General features: G+C 35.1%; 1 non-coding gene across 1 annotated transcript; it reads right to left on the bottom strand.

The window, feature by feature from the left end:
* Window positions 1-7,037: 7,037 nt before the first annotated feature.
* Trnaa-agc lies at window positions 7,038-7,110 on the bottom strand. The gene has a single exon. It is a non-coding gene; the product is annotated as a tRNA-Ala (tRNA).
* Window positions 7,111-25,620: the final 18,510 nt, after the last annotated feature.

Below are 25,620 nucleotides of genomic sequence, written 5' to 3' on the forward strand. Positions count from 1 at the left end.
CTGGACCGAGGAAATAGTATGATATTGCGCACATGGATTGTGGGGGTAGGCGGACCCGGTTTTTTATATCGAAGAATGTAATCATCGATACCTAATATTCGAATCACAAATCCTAGACTATCAATCGATATAAAGTATCTATAGTTCTCAATAACAATCATATGTTTTAAATTAAAATATGAATCTAATATTTACAGTGGTCAAACAAATTATTATAACCAAAATTAGGAAAACTGAAGACGACCATATTTGCTCCTCTCACAGTTACAGTTGTTTCTTTCCCATAAATTTCACATAATGGGGTTATCCGCACAAGTCCAACATGTTGAAGTCATGACAAACATGTCTTATCATCTTTCAAAGCAATGTCGTGTAGTTTTCTAAAATTGACTGGCATTTTAATAATCAAATGTTACTTATATAAAATTGAAATATTACATTAAGAGTATTATTTGAAAGTGTTTACAGCAATTGATATAGATTATTTAATTAATCGTTAAAAATAATTAATCAGTACCGATTGTTTATATCGATGGTTATCATTATGTAATATCGTTTGCCAATTTCGATATAAAAAAGCGGTTCCGCTTATCGTACCCTACCCGACAACTGTCATAATATAAGTATTGAACTGTGTTAGTATTATTGATATTGATTTTCAGTTTTTAGTTTTCAATAACTAGAATATATATCCGTACAATTTATAAAACGATACTGTATTGAATCCAACCTAATTACAAAGTTATATAGGTACTAGCAGTTACCCGCGGCTTCCCGCGCAATTTTCAAAATCGGAGGCTTCTTAGATGAAAGCGTTTATGATGCAATATATTGAAGGCCTACAATTTTTACTTAAACATAAGTAGACAGATCAGGTAAATATTCTTTCAGTATCAACAGTTGAGAGATTGAAAACGTAAATAAAATTTTGATTGGTTCTATTTTAGGTTTTGTTGGATGAGTAAAAGTATACACGTAAGTCTCGAAAACCTAATTTGGGTAAAAAGTATCAAATTTCATCTGTTTAGATTAATTTTCTATGTAAGGTATTTCAAGTGACATAGTTGAGCCTGAAAATATATTCAAACAAAAAACAACTTCGATTAAAAAGCTTCTGCTTTCTGCTCTTTTAATTTACTTTATGTCTAAGATTCATCAAGTGCCATTGTGAGAGTTTACTTTTTTCCCGATAAGGAAAATATATAACTTACATGCGACTGGTAAGTTACTGTGATCTGAAAGATTCGGTTACGACCGATTAAATTCACCTCTGCTGTAATTTGTTTACAGTTTCACAGTTGCGTTTATGTTGTTGCACTCTTTGTCTGATATAGGAAAGGAGAGTGACAGCCCTTTGCTTTTCCTTTAACTACAGTACCTAACATTATTTAAGGGAATGTTGTTTTCGTGTCAGTAACACAGTCAATCTGTGTATATGGATATAAGACGAGGCGCGGCGTGACTGTAACCCTGGTCATTACTGAATAACTATCCCATAGCAACAACAGTAAACACAGTCAATCTGTGTGTATGGAGATAAGACGAGGCGCGGCGTGACTGTAACCCTGGTCATTATTGAATAACTATCCCATAGCAACAACAGTAACACAGTCAATCTGTGTGTATGGAGATAAGACGAGGCGCGGCGTGACTGTAACCCTGGTCATTATTGAATAACTCTCCCATAGCAACAACAGTAACACAGTCAATCTGTGTGTATGGATATAAGACGAGGCGCGGCGTGACTGTAACCCTGGTCATTATTAAATAACTCTCCCTAGCAATAACAGTAACACAGTCAATCTGTGTGTATGGAGATAAGACGAAACGCGGCGTGACTGTAACCCTGGTCATTATTAAATAACTCTCCCTAGCAATAACAGTAACACAGTCAATCTGTGTGTATGGAGATAAGACGAGGCGCGGCGTGACTGTAACCCTGGTCATTATTGAATAACTCTCCCTAGCAATAACAGTAACACAGTCAATCTGTGTGTATGGAGATAAGACGAGGCGCGGCGTGACTGTAACCCTGGTCATTTTTGAATAACTCTCCCTAGCAATAACAGTAACACAGTCAATCTGTGTGTATGGAGATAAGACGAGGCGCGGCGTGACTGTAACCCTGGTCATTATTGAATAACTCTCCCTAGCAATAACAGTAACACAGTCAGTCTGTGTGTATGGAGATAAGACGAGGCGCGGCGTGACTGTAACCCTGGTCATTATTGAATAACTCTCCCTAGCAATAACAGTAACACAGTCAATCTGTGTGTATGGAGATAAGACGAGGCGCGGCGTGACTGTAACCCTGGTCATTATTGAATAACTCTCCCTAGCAACGACAGTAACACAGTCAGTCTGTGTGTATGGAGATAAGACGAGGCGCGGCGTGACTGTAACCCTGGTCATTATTAAATAACTCTCCCTAGCAATAACAGTAACACAGTCAATCTGTGTGTATGGAGATAAGACGAGGCGCGGCGTGACTGTAACCCTGGTCATTATTGAATAACTCTCCCTAGCAACGACAGTAACGATTAAGCTGCAGTTACGATGCATATAGTTCAAGGCGGGACGTTTGTTGCACTTCTAGTGTGTATTAATAGGAGTAGTTATAGAATCCTCTTTCTATATTCGTTTCATTAAATTATTTAAAGGGATATATTGGATATAAAAATAAAACTATTTACTAACCATATTATTAATTAGTGATTTATTTTAACGAGATTGTAAGAAATATGAAATATATTTCAACAGTGTTTTTTCCTTAACAGTTATATTTACTAGTCTGCTGATAAGTTTCTTTTTTAATATAAACATTTTCACTTTATTTCGTTCATTCGGTCATTAGCCAATGAGATGAAAGGAATGAACAGTTCAGCGTGGCTATGGTGGGAAGGGTTGAATCAATACAAATGTTCAATTTTACTCCATTTCACCCTCCGCTTAGTGCTGCGTCTGAAATCTGACACTCTCATGGATTTGACTCCATGTCTGTCTGGAGAGATCGAAAAGTTCGGTGACGAAGACGTTCAAAACGAAACCTTTCGACATCAGAGTCGTCCAGACTACAAGGTTCCCAGCAGCCATCCAGACAGTGACAGATTTCAGGTGAAATGGATGACTCAATATTCACAACAGTTCAAAATATAAATTAGTTTTGGGATTTGTCTAAGCATTTTACTTCTAATCTTGGCTTCTGGGTTACGCGGCCAGTGTGTTGACTTTCATGCAAGTTTACCTGACCACATTGCTCGAAGCTCAATTGCTAAAACAATTAAAATTCTTAGGTTTTCTACCTCGCCGTGGAGAGGCAACTCCTTCCAAAGGATGTTAAATTAAAGATGACTCTCTATATAGAGACTGGAATACTACATCATATCTGTAATTGTATCATCTGTTCAGCACATCATTTAAACAGAACAAGAATGTAACTAATCAAATGTCAAATATGAGTCAAATGACACAGGCACAACGAAAAAATGAAAAAGGTTCGCTCGAGCTTTCAATTAAGGAGATCTTTGGCATGTAGTAGGATATGGAGGGGCAATCCTTAGATTGGTGGTGGAACTAAGATCCAACTTCTTTGTTTTTTAGATGAAATTGTGTCCTCACCTGCACGTTTCTTGATATATTAAACTTTCTTCATATATAAACCTATATTCATGTTTTGCCGCATGAAGAAGAGAGCAGATAAAACTCTATGGTTCAGTGAGTTTTATTGTTCAAATATGTTTGACATTCATGTGACCTTAATAAAACCTTCGTTGCCACTAATATGAGTACGGTATTTCAGCATGAAATGGGATTGAAGTATAGAAATCAATTCTGATTTGCTACCTAGCTAGAAGCAGCGTTGGACATAAACTGTTTTGCCGTTGCGGCTAACAGAATTTGCCGCATGTGAGTGTAATGGGTGGACGGCAGGCTTTTACCCGGCAGTCCTGCTCTAATATCCTCCTAACAGGGTTACCAACCTCTGGTCTGTCGCCGCAGTGCTGCCTCGGGCGATTCTCAACAGCTGTTTCTCCAGAGTGATAATGTACTATATTTAATGTTAAAATTTTACTTTCTTGTTTTTAGATAATACCTCCAGGCACCTCGTAAAAGGATGCCTTTCACTTTAAAATATTACTGGTTGTTTACAGTAACCTTACATAACAGAACTAACACACTGGCTCTCTGTTTGTTACATATTATGAATCAAAATAAAAGGTGGCGCATATTTATTATACTGAAATTATTCTAAAGATTTTTAATTGAAAAGTGTAATTTTAAGCAAACACGATGTCTTATGATAGTCAGCGCGATAAAGAATATTTTTTGCACAGGAAACAAAAGAAACAATCCAATAGGCTATATTTACTTAGTGAAACAGTAGCTAGAGTCGGTTATAGGGAAACGATCGACCTTGTTTTTTACCTCATGAGAGCCATGTTAAGTTTTCCTTGGAAAGTCTATAAGTTCTAAGTATTCAAACTACTTAAAACACAAAGTTTGAGATGTTTTCTTCAGAATAGCCAATATAAATGTCGAAAAACTAAAAAGCGTTTGAATGCGTATATTATATTTGTAAAACGATACGTTTCTCTTACTTCAACTACCAAAAATATGGGCGTAAAAGTATAGAATAGAATATAATAAACACTTCTTTATTGAGACGAAATTAGGATCGTATTGTTCTTTCTTACATTTAACTTTTTGTTTATCTTAAACATAATAATCTTAATTGTACAAAATAAAACTTATTAACTTAGCTTAGTATGAGGCTAGTATCAACACGGTAGCAAATACAACCTCTTACACGATTAACCTAAAAGATATATTTTAGAAATTAGTGTGGCGTTCCAAAATATATTCATTTTGTATTGAAACGATTTTTAATTTAATGATACTCAAATCTAAGTACCATACTAGAGATTTATTTTAATTTTGGACATTTATACGAATAAAGTTCCTGCTGATGTTATAAATTTAACAGTTCGAATATTTGGATTTGAGTCCTTTCATAACACAAAAGCTTCTAGACCGATAAAGTTGGTATTTTATATGAACTTTGTTTCAAAACCGGTACATTATATAGCGTTTCAAAATTACAGTAAAGATTCGACCCACTGGTCTTAAAATATTCTATTTAAATACATAGAGATGTATAAAATTGTGAGAGGGGGTGATGTGTTTGTTAAGATGTAAAGTCTTGGAAGGAATATCTCTTATTTCAATCCATTCCCTTAGGCATAGTTGTGCGCGGAGTTCATCCAGGTAAAATATGGGAGGCTTCAGGTGAAAGATGCTTTGAAATGCAAATGTTATAAATACATGAACTGTACAGTTTTATGAATGAAGCATCTTGGGGCATTGGAAAGAGTTTAATTTAATGTCACTAGTAAATGAATACACATTTACCAATATTAATTTTATTCTTGCGAGGCCTTTCAACATCAATGATAGTGTCGTTGATTCTAAAAGAGCTCGCCAACAACACAAGGATAATATCCTAGCCATGATTATAACGATAGCGGAGTAAATACATTTTGTAAACAAACTGGGTACACTAATAACAGGTTTTAACTGGTGGTACATTTACACATGTATCCTAACTATCCTAAATCATTTTATGGTGACTTTTGGTGTGTAGATTCTTATTATAACAGTGATATGAGCTGCAATTCAATTTTAAAATCTCGTGCAGGCCCGTACTTCGCCCGATTTTTTCGGACAATTTTACCGGGGCCCGGGCCTTTACGGAGCCGCTTTTGAACACTAGATATAACCCGCGGCTTTGCGCGCTTTTTTCATTTAGTAACGAGGACATCATAGGCAGATCCTTTTTAAATAGCATAATAAACACTCCTGATAGAAGTGATGATCATTAAAAGATACCCCAATCTCCAGATCTATTTTATAATTATTGGACTATAATTTTAAAGGGTACTATTTTGGGATACTTACTGAAAATTTGGAGTGTGAAACAGTTTTACCAATTTACAGGTACGTGGTTCATGTATGTCAAATTTCATTTTTCTACGGCGTCGTGTAGTTGAAAAAGCAAAAACGTTATTCTTATAGGGTTCGCAATCCTATTTCAACCCCTATGGACGTGTCATCTTCATAAAAATACCTTTGTTGATTTACTTAAGTGATGAGACATGCGTGTGCAAAATGTGCTTATATATCGGGAAATTGCAAAATTAGTGATGAATTAATGAATGAGTGAGGCATAATCTGTACCTTTTCGTATATAGAGATTATTTATATATTTTGTCTTATTAGTTCTCAACTAACCGTATAAAAATATCTAACAACAAAGATAAAAAGATTTATACATTAGGAAACAATCATATTACTATCGTTTGAATAGTAAAACAATTTGTTTGTAACTTTAAATTTTTATTTTCACTTGTACGAGTATTATAATGTACAATAATACTTAGAAACATACTGTGACATTCATTAAACTTGTAAAAACGTTTTCTTGTTAGGTTTTTACTATGGGCAAAATTATATCTTAAAAATGTATATTTTCTAAGTAAAAACGTCAAGATATATTTTTAGACAGCAAACATTTATACCAGTTTTTTATTTTAATTCCAAAAATGTCCAAATGTACATTTTCAAAATTGTACAATAAAATATAAATACTTAATAATTTACATATTTCTGAAAATAATATCCTACTTAAATAGTAATAATAATTATTAAAAGGCACAAATATAAATACTTAGTAATTTACATATTTCTGAAAATAATATCCTACTTAAAAAGTAATAATAATTATTAAAAGGCACATTTGGCACAAGTAGGTATAGAACAATTATTCATTAAGTTATACTGAATGTACTAGTCTCTACAGTTACAAGTGTGTTGTAAGTTCTAAATTAAAACAGATTATACAAATATCTGTAAATAGTTTTTAAAATGTTGTAGTTTCTGTCACTATTAAGTAACTATGAAAAGAACTGGTACCCACGTTCATTTATCTCTCAATTGTTTTATTTCAATTTTGTATTAATATTGTTACAAAAATTGTACACTGGAGGCGCCGGGTATCGATCCCGGTACCTCTCGCATGCTAAGCGAGCGCTCTACCATCTGAGCTACGCCCCCTGGCGATTATGTGATTTATTACAATGTAACGGCTGAACAATTAAAATATTAATACGGGTTTAATTAGTCTAAGAGGCCGTTATAGCAAAACGGTCTTGATTTTTTACTCTATACGAACAAAGTTGCTCTTAAAACCATTTTACACCCGTAATTTCTGTCGTAGATTTCTCATACGTGCCACAAGTATCCACTAATTTTGTGTGTGAAAAGTGTATACTTTGCAAATATTTAAAGGGTGAATTACAATGTTTTGGGTCTATTTGTTAGCGCACACCAAATTTTGCAAAGTATTGTAAATGAAACCATCACACTGTTAATTTTTATCAGTGAGGCTTTATATTCTATGAAAGTATTATTTACCTTGTTTTACAAAAAATGGGGATCTAGTCACGTAGGCTACCTACCTACGTCTCTCAGAATAAAAATTCTGTGTCAACAATAAAAAGGTCTGGTCACAACTGCCTAAAAGAGCAACCGAATTTTAGAATGTTACAGAACAGTTTGAGTGTTTTGGCGTGAGATACAAAAAAGACGCAAAGATCGTCTGAATAACAATGTAGAAAAAATCAAAATGTTTGGATGCATATTGATCGTATCTTTAAATAAGATATTAACCGTAAAGGCTACCATAAAAACAAGATTGTAAAAAGATTGAAAACCAACAACGTTTGTTTGAGGTTAAAACAAAGATGGATGCCAGCACAGCGGGTTCTTCTTCGACCAATAGCTAAAATGTATATTTTTAGGTTATGTATCAACTACACAATTAGGTTACTACTGACGTATATGATAATAATGATATTGAATTCGTGTTAATGAATAGTTGACTACAATACATACGGTACCTATTGTTTTTGTTCTAAAAGTGATTTGCTATATGAATATTACTTTTGTATTATAAATGCATCCCTATACTTACTTGATTTACGATTCACAGTTTTATACGTGGAGTGAGAACAGACCACAACTCCTTTCGCGGATGACATTCAAACACTAGTATAAATAGTCCCAGTATGCTGATTTACTAGCTGCTGCTGAATGCCTGTACTCAGCTGTTGACACAGCTGGTTTATATGTCCTTCCCAGGACACTTTTTCATCTATGAATAAATTTAATTATGGTAATGTCTAAATGATTCACTTCGTTGGTCACAGTGATATTTGGGATCTCAGACACTTTCTCTCGATTCTCAAATCAATAGGTAGGTCTTTCCACGCATTGAGAATCCTTTTTTGAAATATTATCCAATAGCTACATTCAGTGTAATATAAGAGGCAATTATTAACAGTTACTCTCTTTTTTATATTCAAGAGGGAAAAAGCCTGAAGTTTTTATATGATAAAAGGGCAAGTTTACTTTCACAGATTGGAAAGATATGCCTCTTCTTTCTTGAAGAAACATTAAAAAGAACACACTAAAGGTGATATTTCGTGCCCATATTGGGCGTGTTCAACTAAAAGAGATTCAGTTTGAAGTTTCCAGTGTTGCCAAAATGCAGGGACAAAGAAGATTCAGAAGCAAAGAGATTTATTCACTATATGTTACACACTATACTGAGTTAACACACAGTAATATATCTGCACAATATACGCAGTTCGTGTTTCCAATTGTTCAGTCAGCCTTCGGGGGTTCGGTAAGGCCTACTCTTCCAATTTTATTTTGCAATATTTTAAGTAACTTTTTTCTCAGGAACACTGGTTTAATCATGATGAAATTGTCAGGCCTTAGTATATGGAACTCTTATGCCATTTAAAGAGCAAAACATTTCTAAATTTTTATTTTAAATATTTTTTTAACCTATGTTAAAAACAAAATGGTTTTTTTTTATAATTAAAAAAAATATATTTTAAGCTTTCCTTACAATGACTTGTGCTAAAAAAATTTGTGAATTAATGGAATAAATAACTGTAATGTTTTACAGGCAATCCATCTAATAGCTCCTGAGAAAAAGGTACATAGGCTAAGACAAATTACTGATTGGTCTTACTTAGTAAGTTATAAATTATAGTTCAGTAACCTCCTGCTCTATAACTGGGATCATCAGGGTCCTTCAGGTTTTTTCCACGGTTACTTCTTACAGGGCCTGTCGAGCTCTATTGATAACATTAGATGTCATGCGCTTAGCTTTTTGAAGCCGTCATATATCAAGGTTTTTCGTGGTGCTGCAAAGTTTCTGCCCAACAACACTGCCCAGTTTTGGTAAAAACCATACACGTAGCTATACTTTATTTTGTGTAAGTACACTTCCAAACACGGTTCGTGGGAGGCGATTCCAGAGTATTTGGTTCACACACTCATTCAGATTCTGTGACTTAACATGCAGGCATTTCTTTAGTAGATAAGGTGCACTAAGGTCGCTAAAAATAGGTTTTATTCTGTCCATCACGGCAAGAAGGTTAAAATGTTTTTCATGATCATACTGTTTCTTTGAGGCCACAACCTTTTTGATATCTGCACCAAATGCTACTTCTTTTGAGGAAACCCTTGTTGAGGATTTGAATTGCTTAAAAGTCATTGATAATACTCTGCCCATACTACATGCTTCATGTCCATCAAACTACCGGTATTTCTGCGAATGGCTATACCTTTTACTATAAATTTTTCATTTGAATCTGGAACTTTTCAATCACTTCTGAAGACAGCCAAAGTCATTCCAATTTTTAAAAAGGACGATCCTTGCATTGCAAGCAACTATCGTCCTATTTCAATTCTGCCCGTTTTTAGCAAAATTTTTGAAAAGGTTTTCTCTGAAAGGTGAAAGACTTGAAAGCTTTCTGGAAAACAAGCTAGTTCTGAATCAAGAGCAATTTGGATTCAGAATAAAAAGATCCACAATCGATGCCGTGAATAACCTTTTGGACAATGTTGTCGATGGATTGGAGAGGTGAGAACATGTGCTTAGCATATTTCTTGACCTGTCCAAAGCATTTGACTGTGTGCATCATGAGACACTGTTGCACCAGTTGGAGAGATGTGGCGTTCGGGGGCTTCCACGGTTATGGCTAGCCTCCTACCTAAAGGAGCGAGATCAGACAGTGGAGATTTCGAACGTCTCATCAAACAAAATTAAAGTGCCTCATGGTGTCCCTCAGGGATCTATTCCTTGGCCTCTTTTATTCCTGATTTATGTCAGTAGATTGAATTCTGTGATCCAGCATGGAAAACTTGTTCAGTATGCTAACGACACGACTCTCTGTTTTAAAAGCAAAACATTGCAAGAACTTTAAGTTACAACGTTCATAGAACTCAATTCCTGCATTCAATACTTTGCTGAAATGAACTTGGAAACAAACCAATCCAAATCGAATGTTGTACATTTCTGCCTTAGGCAGAATGAGCTTTCAGAACGGCCAGCTGTATTTGTGGATGATGTCCTTTTAGAGGAAACATACTCCACAAAGTTTCAGGATTGTTATTTGACAGAGGATTAACCTGGGATGACCACGTCGACATGGGGGCAGCTCTTTTACTCTACGAATCGTTGTCTCAACGACCCTTTTTTTATATTTGCAATATTAGTGTTGGGTCTTTTTACACTACTAATCGTTGACTCAACGACCCTTTCTGAAAAAATAACAAATAACAGGGGGTCTTTTACTCTACGAAGCGTTGTGACAACGACCCGATTTACTAAGAAAACTAAAAGTTCAATCCAATGGTTCTTTGTCACAACGACCCATATACCGAATATAAGGGGGCAGCTCTTTTACTTTACGAATCGTTGTCTCAACGACCCTATTTTTGTATTTGCAATATTAGTGTTGGGTCTTTTACACTACTAATCGTTGACTCAACGACCCTTTCTGAAAAAATATACAAATAACAGGGGGTCTTTTACTCTACGAAGCGTTGTGACAACGACCCGATTTACTAAGAAAACTAAAAGTTCAATCCAATGGTTCTTTGCCACAACGACCCATATACCGAATATAAGAATAGAACTACAAGTGGGTTCGTTGACACAACGACCCTTTTTCCATATGTTTTATCTAATTCATTAAATTGGGCCGTTTACACTACGGATCTTTGTGTCAACGGCCCAAATATAAATTAAAAGTTGAAAAGTAGAAAAAGGTTCGTAGAATCAACAACCTAGTTTCAGAATAAGTTGAAATATATGTATTAAGGGGTCGTTGACTCAAAGACCCTATAATGCATCTAACCTCAAATAAGACATTCTAGGGCTTTTACTCAACTGATCGTTGTCTCAACGCCCCTCCGTCCCAAACAAGCGCTTTCAAACGAAACAGGGTCAATCAGTCAACTCCTAGCCCGGTAGGCATGAAGGCGCTGCGTCTGTGCCGAGTTTAGTCCTAACATCTGATATAAGGGTAAATTCTTTGTATAAGTATTATATGTAAATATTTTGTTTATTATACGTGTATATTATTGAACTAGATTTAAAGTCTGGTAACAGTTGTATTTATAAAATATAAGAAATATTTTTGAGACGTACATTTCTTGTTATGATTCCCATTTCTTGTTTATGTATTCAAAATATATTTCACTCATGAACATAAACTGAAATAATGTAACTGTCATTCATATTTCTACTTCTGTCGGAAACAGGTTGAGGTTTCTAATTATTATTAAATGGTTAATCAAACATTACCCAACGTTCAAATTAAAGTTAAAATGAAAACGTTGCAGACAAATGAAAACACTAATACTAGATTTGGACAACTACAACTCCAAACATGCAATATTAGGAGTTCGATTGACAGTGCCGAAGCCACTCATCTGAGAAGGACGAAAAATTTAATTTCTGTATGTCTGTATGACCGCACAATATATCGAAAACGAATTGACTTATATATGGTTATTGATTAATAGCGATCACTTTTAAATTGCTATTGCGGTTAACCGTACAGTGACGGGAAAATCGCAGAAGAAATAAATTTGTAAGCAAACTGTGTACAGTCATATGACATTTTTAGATGTGGCATGGTAACAAAAGTACCCTATCCATCCGCAAGATATTTCTACAAATGTCTTTTTTGTATCCTTTAAATTTTATATGAATCTTCATTTATACATAGACAAGAAGGAGCTCCATTTTGGCGCATGTATACTCATGCTTTTCGGCTGAGCGTCATTGTATCCTGTCATTCAATAGACTGGCACACTGATTTCTGTATGTCAGGGGGGTGTAAAAATTTCTTTCTGTATGATGATTATCTGGCTGTCTGTCCGCAGGATTCTAAAAAATGAAATGAGGTATAGACTTGAAATGTATCATGCAACTTCAGCAAAGCCTGTTACGTGACAAGTGGTGCGCCTACTCCTGCCTTGAAATAATAATAAGTTGTTCGTTACAATTACTGAAATGATATCTAATCAGGGTACATATAAATTAGGCTATTTGAATCAAAACTTGCATACTAAAAACGTAGCATAATAATGCTCAATGATTTTAATATTTATACAGTATGTATGTATCTCAAGATTACATATTAATTAATTAACTATTCATGAACTTGATGCTTGGCATTATTATGAACATTGCTGGTTTGAATATACATACATATTAAAATATATTATTAATTTCAATAAAAATTGAATCTCAAAATTGCTCCACCGGGACTCGGACCCGGATCTCTCACTTGCCGGGTGAATGTGCTACCATTACACCACAGAGCCCTTACTTTTAACGATTTAATTATTTTTTATTTGGCCGTATCTGTCACATATGCGTTTAAATAACTAAACTAACATATGATCGGAAGACCAAGCACCTGTCAAATGCCTTTTTAAAAACATTTATTAAATGTGTATAAATGACAATAGCCGAATTTAATTTCAATACAAATTGAATCACAAAAAGTATAATACATGTATACAAGCTGTTTGAAAAGTCTGGGTACGGCTTAATATTTTACAAACCATAGCAGATAACATCTATAAACTTTGCACAGTGTCATACGGCTAAGTTAACTATTTTTCCTTGCTATTATCATGACATTACCAACCATGGGGTGACGGCCCACAGAGGAAAACATGGAAGTATATTATGCGCTGCCATTTCTGACTGGATCGTCGTATTCTGATGCGGTAGGCGGCGTTTCACTCGACTAACCGATGTGTTTTCACTGACTTTTTTAACTAGCAAATTATGTCATAAATTTATAACACAATAAATCAAACTAAAATGAATTCGTAGTTTTTATGTTTATGAATTAACATAGTTACACACTAACAATCCTAGTTTATTCACTATGTGAAAATACAATCTTAGAACAAAGTACTTACTTATTAATAATTTGCAACTAACCTTTTATTTACAATAAATGTTCAAATTGTTCTCCTATTGCAGTTTGACAGTGAGCTAGCCGGTTGAAGTAGCCATCCATAACATTGCGTAGTATTTCAGGAGGTATTTCTGCCGCTTCATGTAATATTCTTTGTCTTAAGTCGTTTATGTCATAAGAATAGATTTGATAAACTTTATTTTTTTAAATAAAAATGAATAAATGAAATAAATCACTCGACCCATGCTTTAATTTAAGATTTCCATGTTTTCCTCTGTGGGCCGTCCCCTTATGGTTGGCATGTCATGGTAATAGCAAGGAAAAATAGTTAAAATGGCCATATGACACTGTGCAAAATGTTAGATGTTATCTGCTATGGTTTGTAAAATATTAAGCCGTACCCAGACTTTTCAAACACCTTGTGTGTGTGTGTGTGTGTGTGTGTGTGTGTGTGTGTGTGTGTGTGTGTGTGTGTGTGTGTGTGTGTGTGTGTGTGTGTGTGTGTGTGTGTGTGTGTGTGTGTGTGTGTGTGTGTGTTTATATATATATATATATATATATATATATATATATATATATATATATATATATATATATATATATATATGTACTATTCCCCTTCGAAAATGGAGGGACATTTTTTTATTATTCAAAAAATCCCAAAAAGTATTTTAATACCTGCGGTGAAGGTTTTAATTAACACCATGTACAGTATATATACAATCTTTAAATTGCAACCCATATATTGTGTCACGTTATTTTAATGGTCTATTTAATAAAAACACAATGATAAGAATAAACCATCTCTACGACGTTCCTAGCTAAAGTTATGGCCAAATAACACCTTAAATTTTAGGTTTTCACTTCCTCCTTTATTTTTTCAGTTGAGTTTGATCAGTTGGTCGCTTAATTTGTCTAAAGATATTTTAATCAAGCTTAGTTTATCGTCTTTCCTAAACCAACGACCAGAATATCAATTGTTAACGACATTTTTATTCAATACCACTTCGACACACAACACATTACAAAATATTACAATCGCAAGCACTGCCAACGTTCGCTCAGCTGTCCATCAATGCTCAGCTGTTTATATTTCACATTTAAACACTACGTTTGGGATGTTATAATTAAAACAACGAAACCACGTCAGACCTATTTATTGTAGGTGTTGGTTTATTTCTATCAGCATAGAATTTTCAGTTTGATATAGAGGGTGACTGTTTTGATGATGAGATCGTTTGAGATCATACAGTGAGGTTTTAAACCTATTCAATGATGAGTTTCCAGACCACATCAATCCTATTACAAAGTGTGCAGTGGCGAGGATAGTACACAGCTTCAATGAGGCACATGGTGTTAAAAACTGGCTAAGTTCAGATAGTCTCCCCACAATTCATGAAGATAAAATATTAGATGTAATGCAATATTATTTAGAAAATCCCCATTTATCTTTGGGAACAGCATAATGTTGCATAAAAAACAAATCCTCGTCGGGAATAAAAAAACCTTTTAAAGTTCAATTATTACAAGAGCTTGACTTTGAAGATGACTTTGATCGTTGAGTTGAGTTTTGTGCAAATATGATGAGTAAACTAGACACGGAACCGGAACTTCTAAACAGAATATTGTTTAGTGATGAGGCTACATTCATAAGCAATCGTACCGTAAATAGGCATGACTGTCGGTATTGGTCGATGTAAATCCATATTGGTATATTGAAGCTCATACATAATATAATATCCGTAAAAATTTAATATTTTGGCAGGAATAATTAACACCACGTTAGTTCAAACGTTCATAATTGATGGAAATTTAAACACTGAAAATATTTAGAAATGCTTGTCAATCAGACTATGCCTGCACATGTTTGGACAGGAGACCGGCAACATTTGGTTACAACAAGATGGTGCACCTCCACATTATGGCCGGAGTGTGCGACAATATTGGACAATACTTTCCCAAGAAGGTGGATAGGTCGAAGGGGAGCTGTGGAATGGCCAGCAAGATCTCCTGACTTCAATCCTCTAGACTATTTCTTCTGGGGCCACATGAAAAATTTAGACTACCAAACGAAGCCAAATGTATATTCTGTAATGAACAAGTGGTACATAGTAGCTTTATAATTGTTATAAGTATTGACATGCGTACCAGACTATATACAATTTTGGTGTAATGGTTTTACACTTTCCAGCCCTCATAGGCTTTACTGCGTTCGGCCAATAGAAACCTTTATACTTTAATTGCTTATTTATGAAACAGGTGTAAGCATTATTAAAGAGTTTGAAGACTATTTTATTTCATCTATACTAATAGATCCAACTCTAAATAGGGAAACATTATCCGAAAACACATAAATACTTTTCCAGGTTTTTTCCAAACTGCAGACATAAGCATTTTCACAAACTAGCTATTAGCATGAGCTTTTTTTTATAAACAAACACATGTTATTTTCGATTAAATATTAAAATACAAATAATTTATATATACCATCTGACATAATTAGTTTATATAGTTATTAACAGTAAACTTTTTAAGAAAGGAAAAGTTATTTGTTAAAACGCCTTTAACATTGCAACATTAAAACAAAAATATTTGAAATGTTTATCTATTTAGTCAACTTTTTTTTATTTGTCGAGGGAACTGCAGAGGGTAAGTTAACTATTAAAGGTAATCATTTAAAATTTTATGTTATTAGGGGATATTTTCGTTTTCTAGCCATTTTCTATATTCTTTTCTTTACATAATACTATAGGTTCGGTTATATTTAAAACATTTTCATAAAATGTTCTTAACATGCTGTATATATGTAGTGCTTTCCAATTCGTAAAAAATAAAATAATTAAAGTACAAAACATAAAATTATAACTTTTAAACGTACAAATTTTAACATTTTAGTGATTGTGTATGAAACTGGCGAGTGTATCAAGGGAAGTAACATAATCTAATTTAAAGAGAATGTAATTAGAAAAATGTTGATTGAAAATCGTACTTCTAAAATTAATATTAACGTCGTAAAGCGGTCGAATAGAGGTATGGGCAAGATACAGCCAGACATTTTGTCTACTTCGCAGTCGATGAGAGAGAAATTCGCTTTATTTGTATAACTAAATGCATTGACTGAAATAACCTACTGACTAAATTATACACACCCAAACGTGTTGTCACTGCTCAACTACTAAAACAACCGCATGTATGTAACGGTTAAAAAGGCTCAATACGTATTACTGCATTTTTCAATAATTTAAGTGATACAATTGTATCAATACTCAATACTCAATGTTAATTGTTGTTGTCAATTAATATATTTTATTTGTTATTTATGCTAGTTATCTTTTAACAATTTTACGTTTAGTGGCTGTTATTAAAATATGAGTACAATTGGTTCCATGTAACACTAGCTACCCTCACTGATTCCCTTAGGTTCACACGCAATTTTGCTCGCATGACAGATGCGTCACGGAGACATCCTTTTTAATGGCAAAGCAGGCATTTCCGAATTACACTATACATCCATTTTCGGCTAATTACATATGACAGTAAAGATTTTTTAGAATTCTGAAGTCGGAAGTGAATCATTTCTATTTGCACTATTTAAATAACTGAAATTTGCCTTGCTTGAATAGTTTAAAAGATTCCAATATTAATGAATTGTTAATACATAATTTTAGGTCAATGGGTAGAATACTGAGGTCTAAGTCCATAGCCCTTTTGTAGTGGACTCTTGTAGTACAGAGCCCTTAATTAAAGCTGGAACTTTAATACATAACATGTCGTAATTCTTTAATGATTTGTTCCTTTAGACTAAGTATATAGTTAGATCTAAGTATATAGTGATTTAAAAATAATAAATAGTATTTAGTATTTATACCTTTTAATTTAACTATAAACTGACAAACCAAATAATAAACCCCAGGGATTACATCGAATCATAATTTCAAGAGCTAATGCTAGAATCACAAACTAGCAAAGAAGAATCACAAAATGCTAGAAGGGCCATTTTAAAATTATAATAACATTTTGTACCACATGATTTCTATATGGTGGTTTGAAACGGAAAAAGAAGTTTTATGACGTAACTTTTAACATATTTTTAGCTTCAATTCATTTTTAGTCACATTCTCATAAATTTAGTAAATAACGTTATAGGGATTATATTCAATTCTCCTTTTTAAAAGATGTATTGACGACACGTTTTGTCGGCATAGTCGAAATGTAATTCTCCTCATTTAATTCATTTTCTACAATGAAGAATGGTTAAATTATGGTAGCCACTTAACCTATTCTTACAGTTAATATTCTCCTTAGACTACTAGATACGATTATATCTTAATATATTACATCTTGAAGTTAATCCACTAAAGAAACTCTCCATGACTTCTTTTTCACCTCAAACATTATTAATATAAGCATAAATGTGTATGAACATGTATATATCAATATTCCGTGCAGGTATTAGAAGCATTTATTAAACTTCAAGTATAAACTTTATTCAATCCACAAAGTAAATTATTTATAAATTAAGAGATATAGATAGAGTTAATAACATGTGAAATTAGAAGAGGAGTGAACGAAAAATAAAAGAACAATTTTGCTGTGAACAGCACTAAAATTCTATTCATTCATTTAAATATTACAAATAAACTAATTTTTTTAAATGATATATTTATTTGCCATGAATTGTATAGTTTATATTATAGAGAATCAAACTAACTCGTAAAAATGTAAGTTTTAAATTATGAACATTTATGTTTTAATCATTCATTGTATATAAGCTAAATTACTTATTACTTTCAAAATTATATTTAATTTTTATCTACTATTATTAATTTGATCTATATTCTTGATATTTATAATAATTGATATTTATCGTTACAATTTCCATTTTTAATATTTATTTGTATTCCATTTTTATCACTCTTACTTGGTAATGTGTTATCATCACTGCTTATACAGTATATCTGTATCCGCTAAAAGGGGTTTATATTAATATAGTTTTAAATTAATACAAAACAAATCATTACATTTGTAAATTTATAGTGGCAAGAGAATAATGTACGCTACATCAATACGAGCGCAATATTCAGTGCCGTACGACTGGTGCGCGGCAACATCTCGCCACATTGTCCGGCTGCATGCAGTTGACACATAGACCCTATTAGACTAAAAGAACCTCTGAACAGTTTAAAGTAGGTAGTTGTCTCAACGACCCTCTTACTATATTTTATCCATTGAGTTAAAAAATGGGTTGTTGTCGCTACGACCCTTCTTCACATTGCTTATACATCTCTCCATTTTGGTCCGTTGACACAAAGAATGGTTGAGTAAAAGAACTGGTTCTCTCAATATAAACATTCAATATAATTTAGGGTCGTTGAGACAACAACCCATTTTTTGAAATTTCAACTAAACTGGCAAAAAGTGGCGTTGTTGCTACGAACGCAGTTGAGTAATTGACCCTTTTCATTCATTTTACTGGGTCATTGTCACAATGAACCTATGTAGAAAATCTTAAATATCAAAATAGGGTCGTTGTCTCAACGACCTGTAGACTAAATGACCCTGTCTTATTTGTTATTTTCTCAGAAAGGGTCGTTGAGTCAACGATTAGTAGTGTAAAAGACCTGTCACCCTATTCTTATATTCGGGTTCTTATAACTACAAGTGGGTTCGTTGACACAACGACCCTTTTTCTATATTTTTTATCTAATTCATTAAATTGGGCCGTGTACACTACGGATCTTTGTATCAACGGCCCAAATATAAATTAAAAGTTGAAAAGTAGAAAAAGGTTCGTAGAATCAACAACCTAGTTTCAGAATAAGTTGAAATATATGTATTAAGGGGTCGTTGACTCAAAGACCCTATAATGCATCTAACCTCAAATAAGACATTCTAGGGCGTTTACTCAACTGATCGTTGTCTCAACGCCCCTCCGTCCCAAACAAGCACTTTCAAACGAAACAGGGTCAATCAGTCAACTCCTAGCCCGGTAGGCATCTAACATCTGATATAAGGGTAAATACTTTGTATAAGTATTATATCTAAATATTTTTTTTTATTATACGTATATATTATTGAACTAGATTTAAAGTCTGGTAACAGTTGTATTTATAAAATATAAGAAATATTTTTAAGACATACATTTCTAGTCTGTGCCGAGTTTAGTCCTAACATCTGATATAAGGGTAAATACTTTGTATAAGTATTATATCTAAATATTTTTTTTATTATACGTATATATTATTGAACTAGATTTAAAGTCTGGTAACAGTTGTATTTATAAAATATAAGAAATATTTTTAAGACATACATTTCTAGTTATGATTCCCATTTCTTGTTTATGTATTAAAAATATATTTCACTCATGTACATAAACTGAAATAATGTAACTGTCATTCATATTTCTACTTCTGTCTGAAACAGGTTGAGGTTTCTAATTATTATTAAATGGTTAATCAAACAGTACCCAACGTTCAAATTAAAGTTAAAATGAAAACATTGCAAACAAATGAAAACACTAATACTAGATTTTGACAACTACAACTCCAAACATGCACTATGAGGAATTCGATTGACAGTGCCGAAGCCACTCATCTGAGAAGGACGAAAGATTTAATTTCTGTATGTCTGTATGACCGCACAATATATCGAAAACGAATTGACTTATATATGGTTACTGATTTATAGCGATCACTTTTAAATTGCTATTGCGGTTAACCGTACAGTGACGGGAAAATCGCAGAAGAAATAAAATTTGTAAGCAAACTGTGTACAGTCATATGGTTGGCAGACCTGGGCCTATCTTGTTAACACGCCGTTTGTAAAGCTCCTCAGTTTAAATTAATTTTAAGTGATTTATAAACTTTTGACCAGCTACAAGTTTTGAAATGCATGTTTTAATTTATAGAGAACATATTGATTCAACGCATTAATAGTGTACTGAAGTAATACTTTTTCGTGAGTACTAAATGAATAGCTAACCTCCAACTAACAAGGTTAGACTTGCAACTCAACAAGACATTTTTGACGTAACTAAGGACGCCGCGCTTTATAGACCTGTAATTAAATACTATCTATAACTAAACGTAGTGGCAGAAACGATAGCGCTAGATGCTCTTACGTCGAGGTTCATAGGTTCGGTAACTCCCTGCCGGAGTATATTTTTGCAGTGGAGAATTACTATTTTTGTGTGACAAATTCTTTTATTTAAAATTGTAAACTATTTAATATTGTTCTTTGTTGTTTGTTATTTTGTTATTAAGTTATTTTATCTGTTACTGTTCTGTTTTGTAGAAAGTTTGTCATTTATTTATTAATTATTAGAATCAAAATCACTATTTATTATATTATATTATATTTATCTAACTTTTAACCTTTTTAACTCTGCAACTTATATATATATTTTAACTTTTATTGCTTTGTACCTGTCAAATGTAGATTTCATTTGTTTAATTGACATTATGACACTTATTTATTAATTATTATAATCAAAATCACTATTTATTATATTTATATAATTTTTAATCTTTTTAATTCTGCAACTTTTATATATATTTTAAAATTTTATTGCTTTGTACCTGTCAACTGTAGATTTTAATTGTTTATTTAAAACTATGACACTATTAGTTGATCAATCAAAGAATGGTAAACCACTCATCTTGTACAATAAATACAAATTCAGAGAGAGCCATTGTCTGAAGAATGGTGACAGACCTTGGCGATGCCTGGGGGGAAAGTGTGGAGCTACGGTGAGGACTGATGCTCATGCAACGCTAATTGTATCATCTAGCGGTAAACACCATGGTCCCCACCCTGTTACCATGAGAACTTTGGCTGTTTCTCCATCTAAGTGTGCTACAGTCGGATCTAGGCTCTCATCAGGGGCTTCAACATCGTTTGGTCAATCCAATGTGTCACCATCACCGCCGGTGAATGATGTTGGGTCACCCACATCTATCGCTTGCGCGCCGACACAGGTTGTCCCGATGACGCCTCCTGCCGTGTCACCCGTGTCGCGAGTCGGTACTTCAACTCCACTAGCTGATTCCGAGGATTGGACAACAGTGAAAAGAGTGGCCGACCTGCTTGCCGAAAATAGCATGTTAAAAGACAGTATACAGCAACTCAATGAACGTTATAAACATGTACTAGACCACTCAATTGAGTCAGATACTCGATTGATGCAGTTTACTGACCAGGTCTTCGTAGCAAGCACGATGCGGCGTGCCTCCGCGGCTGACTGCGGCGTGCAGTGCGATTCGCCTTCTCGCGCCTCCGCGGCTGACTGCGGCGTGCAGTGCGATTCGCCTTCTCGCGCCTCCGCGGCTGACTGCGGCGTGCAGTGCGATTCGCCTTCTCGCGCCTCCGCGGCCGACTGCGGCGTGCAGTGCGATCTGCCCTCCGAATGCAGAGACCAGTGGTGTGCTGAGATCAGGGACCTCGTGGCCAGCCTGAGGACCACCATTGAAGTTCTTGAAGCCGAAATTCAATGCTTGAAAGAGGAGGGGAAGAAAAGTGCGAGCGAAAGAGAGCAGAAAGAACTATGGGAGGTGCATTACAATAAAAAAAGACTTCCGAAAACCCCCAATAACAAACAATGTTCACCGAAAGTCTCCGCTACAGTCGCTCATCACAGTGGTGAACCGAGAAAGAAGAGAAGAGGCAATAATAAGCAAAGAATCTATCTACCCTTCTCATCAATTATTATTGAAGGAGATAGCCATACACGTGGTTTGACAGGTATTTGCGTCGGATGGTGACCTGCGAGACCATGGTTGGAGGTGTCTGCAAACCTGGAGCCAAGTTTAATGGAAGCAACATCTGACGATTCGCCCCCGGCCGGTGGCTGCTACGTCATCGTGGCTGGCACCAATGACGTTGCTTCGGGTCAGCAGTACAATATATATAGACATCTCGAGCGCCGCATCACGAGTAAACTGAGAACCTCAAGAGTTGTTGTCTCCACCCTGCCTCACAGACACGATCTGCCAGCCAGTCACCAAATCAACCAAGAGACTGTGCTGATTAACAACTACATCGAAGAATTGTGTGAAAGGCATCGTGGGGCAGAGGTTCTACAATTCAATAACATCGGGAGAGGCGCTTTTACACAACATGGGATGCATCTAAAGAGGAACACGAAGCATCTGCTGGCCCAGGAATTAATAGAGTGCCTGCGGAAAATGGACTCTACCGCTTCTCGAGAGACGTCCCAACCACCCGTCACAGCCAGAGGAGTTCAAAATAATGGGCGGAAGACAGATCAAGCCCTTGAGTTTCCAACTGCACCACTATCGACTGCCTTGCAGCCACCAGCCGCATCTGAGCCCCGCACACTCCTGTATGAATCCTTTGCGGAAGCAGTAAAATGCCGCTCACCGGTGCGACAAGTCGGCCCATCAAGCACCATCACAGACACAACGGAGCAAAAAAACTGCTTTCCTCTAAAGTGTCAAAAAACAAAATAAAAATAACAGAATTGGGGTACAATAAGTTCAGAAAACCAGACAAAAAACGACAAGCAAAACAAAATCAAATTCACAAAATTCCAAATTTAACTCGTGCAGTTTCTGTCGTGCATCAAAATGCGCAGTCTGCCACCAATAAAGTTGATGAGCTAATGCTAATGGCAGAAGAGCTGCACCCCGACATATTTGTTGTTTCTGAACATGGCTTCACGGCTGAGACCGTTTCTATGTTCAGAATTGACAATTATGAATTGGCTACAATTTTTCACCGAACAAATTTTAAAGGAGGTGGTGTGGCAATTTTTGTCAAATCACGATTGAAATTTCAACCCTTCAGGATGGATTACTGCTGTGATCTAGACTTTGAGGTGGGGGGAATTAAAATTGATACAAATTCCGCGGACACAATTACAGTGATTGGCTTATATAAATCCCCAAATGGATGTAACGAAAACTTTTTTGAAAAGTTTGAAACTTTACTAAATTTTCTCAATTCAAAATCGTTGAAGTTCATCATTACCGGTGACTTCAACATCGATGTGTTAGACCACACCAACCCTCTGACCCAGCGACTACGGGATATTCTCAGTTCTTTCGGCTTAATTTGGTCCGTGAACTCGCCAACTCGAGTGACCGCTTCGTCGAGTACAGCCATCGACAACGTCATTACTAACGTAATAGACTGTTCTGTTTCTGTCATAGATGCGGCCATCTCAGACCACTACGCACAGGAAGCCGTAATATTACACCATAACCCAAAATTTGAAACTCCGTCAATAAAAAGAAAACGGGATCTAAAGCCGGCAAACATAGAGCTTTTTAAGAAGTTTCTAATGAAAACATCATGGGAATTTCTGGATCGCTTTGAGCGGGTAGAAGATGCCTTTAACGCGTTTTTCGACTGTTTAACTCACTGCCTAAATTTGACTTGTCCATTTAAAAATTTTAAAGAACGTAATAAGAAAAAGAGTAATACCTGGATTACTCAGGGTATACTCGATTCAAGAGAAAGACTAAAATTTTATCATTCAATATATGTTAAATCTGAAAATGAGGATTTCAAACGCTTTTTTCGAAATTTCAAAAAGGATTACCGCAAAGCCATAAGAAACGCCAAGGCACGAGACGTTGAAAACCAACTAAAACAATCCGATAATCTTTCAAAAAGCGCCTGGAATATAATTAACCTAAACACAAAACAACAAAACACTTCAAAATTTTCAATTCCGAAACTTAAAATTAATAATAAAATTATTGATGATCCATTAAAAGTGGCAATTGCGTTTAATGATTTCTTTTCAACTGTTGCTGGAACAGACAGTTCTTTGAATCAGAATATACCCTGCGGAGGGTTATTGACTAGATCGGCCTCGTCCATGTTCCTTCGTCCTGTGAGTGAGGTGGAGGTGGCCCGTATCATGCAGGATCTCAAACCTAAGAGATCTTGTGACATTAATGGAATGTCTGTGTGGTTAATCAAAAAGTGCTTTAAGCATATTTTGACACCACTCACAAAATTAATCAATCTCTCGTTTGCACAGGGTGTCTTTCCGTCCGTACTGAAGATATCCACTGTGATTCCAGTTTACAAAAAAGATGATCCTTGCTCCTCTAGCAACTATCGTCCAATTTCTATCCTCCCAGTTCTTAGCAAAGTTTTTGAGAAAGCTTTCCTCAATCAGCTTGAAAAATTCCATGACCGCTTCGAAATTCTCTGTCCCGAACAGTTCGGGTTTAGGAAAGACAAATCAACCATCGATGCCGTAACTGAACTTATTCATAATGTTGTCGATGGCCTGGAGAAAAGAGAACGTGTTATGAGCATATTTCTCGACCTCTCCAAAGCCTTTGACTGTGTGCATCATGCGACACTGCTGCACCAGTTATGGACTAGTGGTATTAGGGGTTTGCCGTACGATTGGCTCTCGTCGTATCTTAAAGATAGAGAACAATGCGTACGGATTGCGAATGCTCTGTCTAATAGGATCAAAATGCCCTATGGTGTCCCTCAGGGATCAATATTAGGGCCAGTTCTCTTCCTTATTTATGTCAACAAGTTGAATACATCAATCCAGAATGGAAAGGTGATTCAATATGCTGATGACACGACTCTCTGTATTAAATCGAAATATAAAACTGATCTTGAAGTGAAATCATTTATCGATTTAAATTCATGCATCGAACATTTCTCAAGACTCAATCTGAAAACAAACAGCTCAAAATCAAACTCAATAAATTTTTGCCTTCGGCATCGACAAGAACAGGAGTATCGTCCCGCAGTAATGATGGACGATGTTCTCTTGGAAGAGGCCGAATCCGTTAAGTTCCTTGGAATGTACCTTGATCGAGGACTGACATGGGACTTTCACATTGACAGCATCTGCTCCAAGGTTGCTTCTGGCATTTATGTTTTGCGTAACCTTGCAAAATTCTGTTCTATTGATGTATTAAAAACTGCCTACTTTGGCCTGATACATCCATATTTGTCTTACGGCTTAAGATTGTGGGGCAGCTGTTCTAAATACAAATTCGAAAGAGTATTTAGAGCTCAAAAGAAAGCTATCAGAATTATTTACAAATTGAATTTCAGAGAGTCGTGCAAAGATGCCTTCAGAGAGCTTGGATTGTTAACTTTACCCTGTCTCTATATTCTCGACGTCGTTCTATACTGTCGACTTAAATGCGAGTTGATCCAAGGCAGTGACGTCCACCAATACGAGACAAGAGGCAGGGACAACTTTCGGATTGTTCAACATAGAACGAGTGCATTTGAACACTTGCCGTCCCAAGTTGGT

This window comes from Homalodisca vitripennis, unplaced genomic scaffold (assembly GCF_021130785.1).
Source record: "Homalodisca vitripennis isolate AUS2020 unplaced genomic scaffold, UT_GWSS_2.1 ScUCBcl_2867;HRSCAF=7998, whole genome shotgun sequence".
Classification (NCBI taxonomy): Eukaryota; Metazoa; Arthropoda; class Insecta; order Hemiptera; family Cicadellidae; genus Homalodisca; species Homalodisca vitripennis.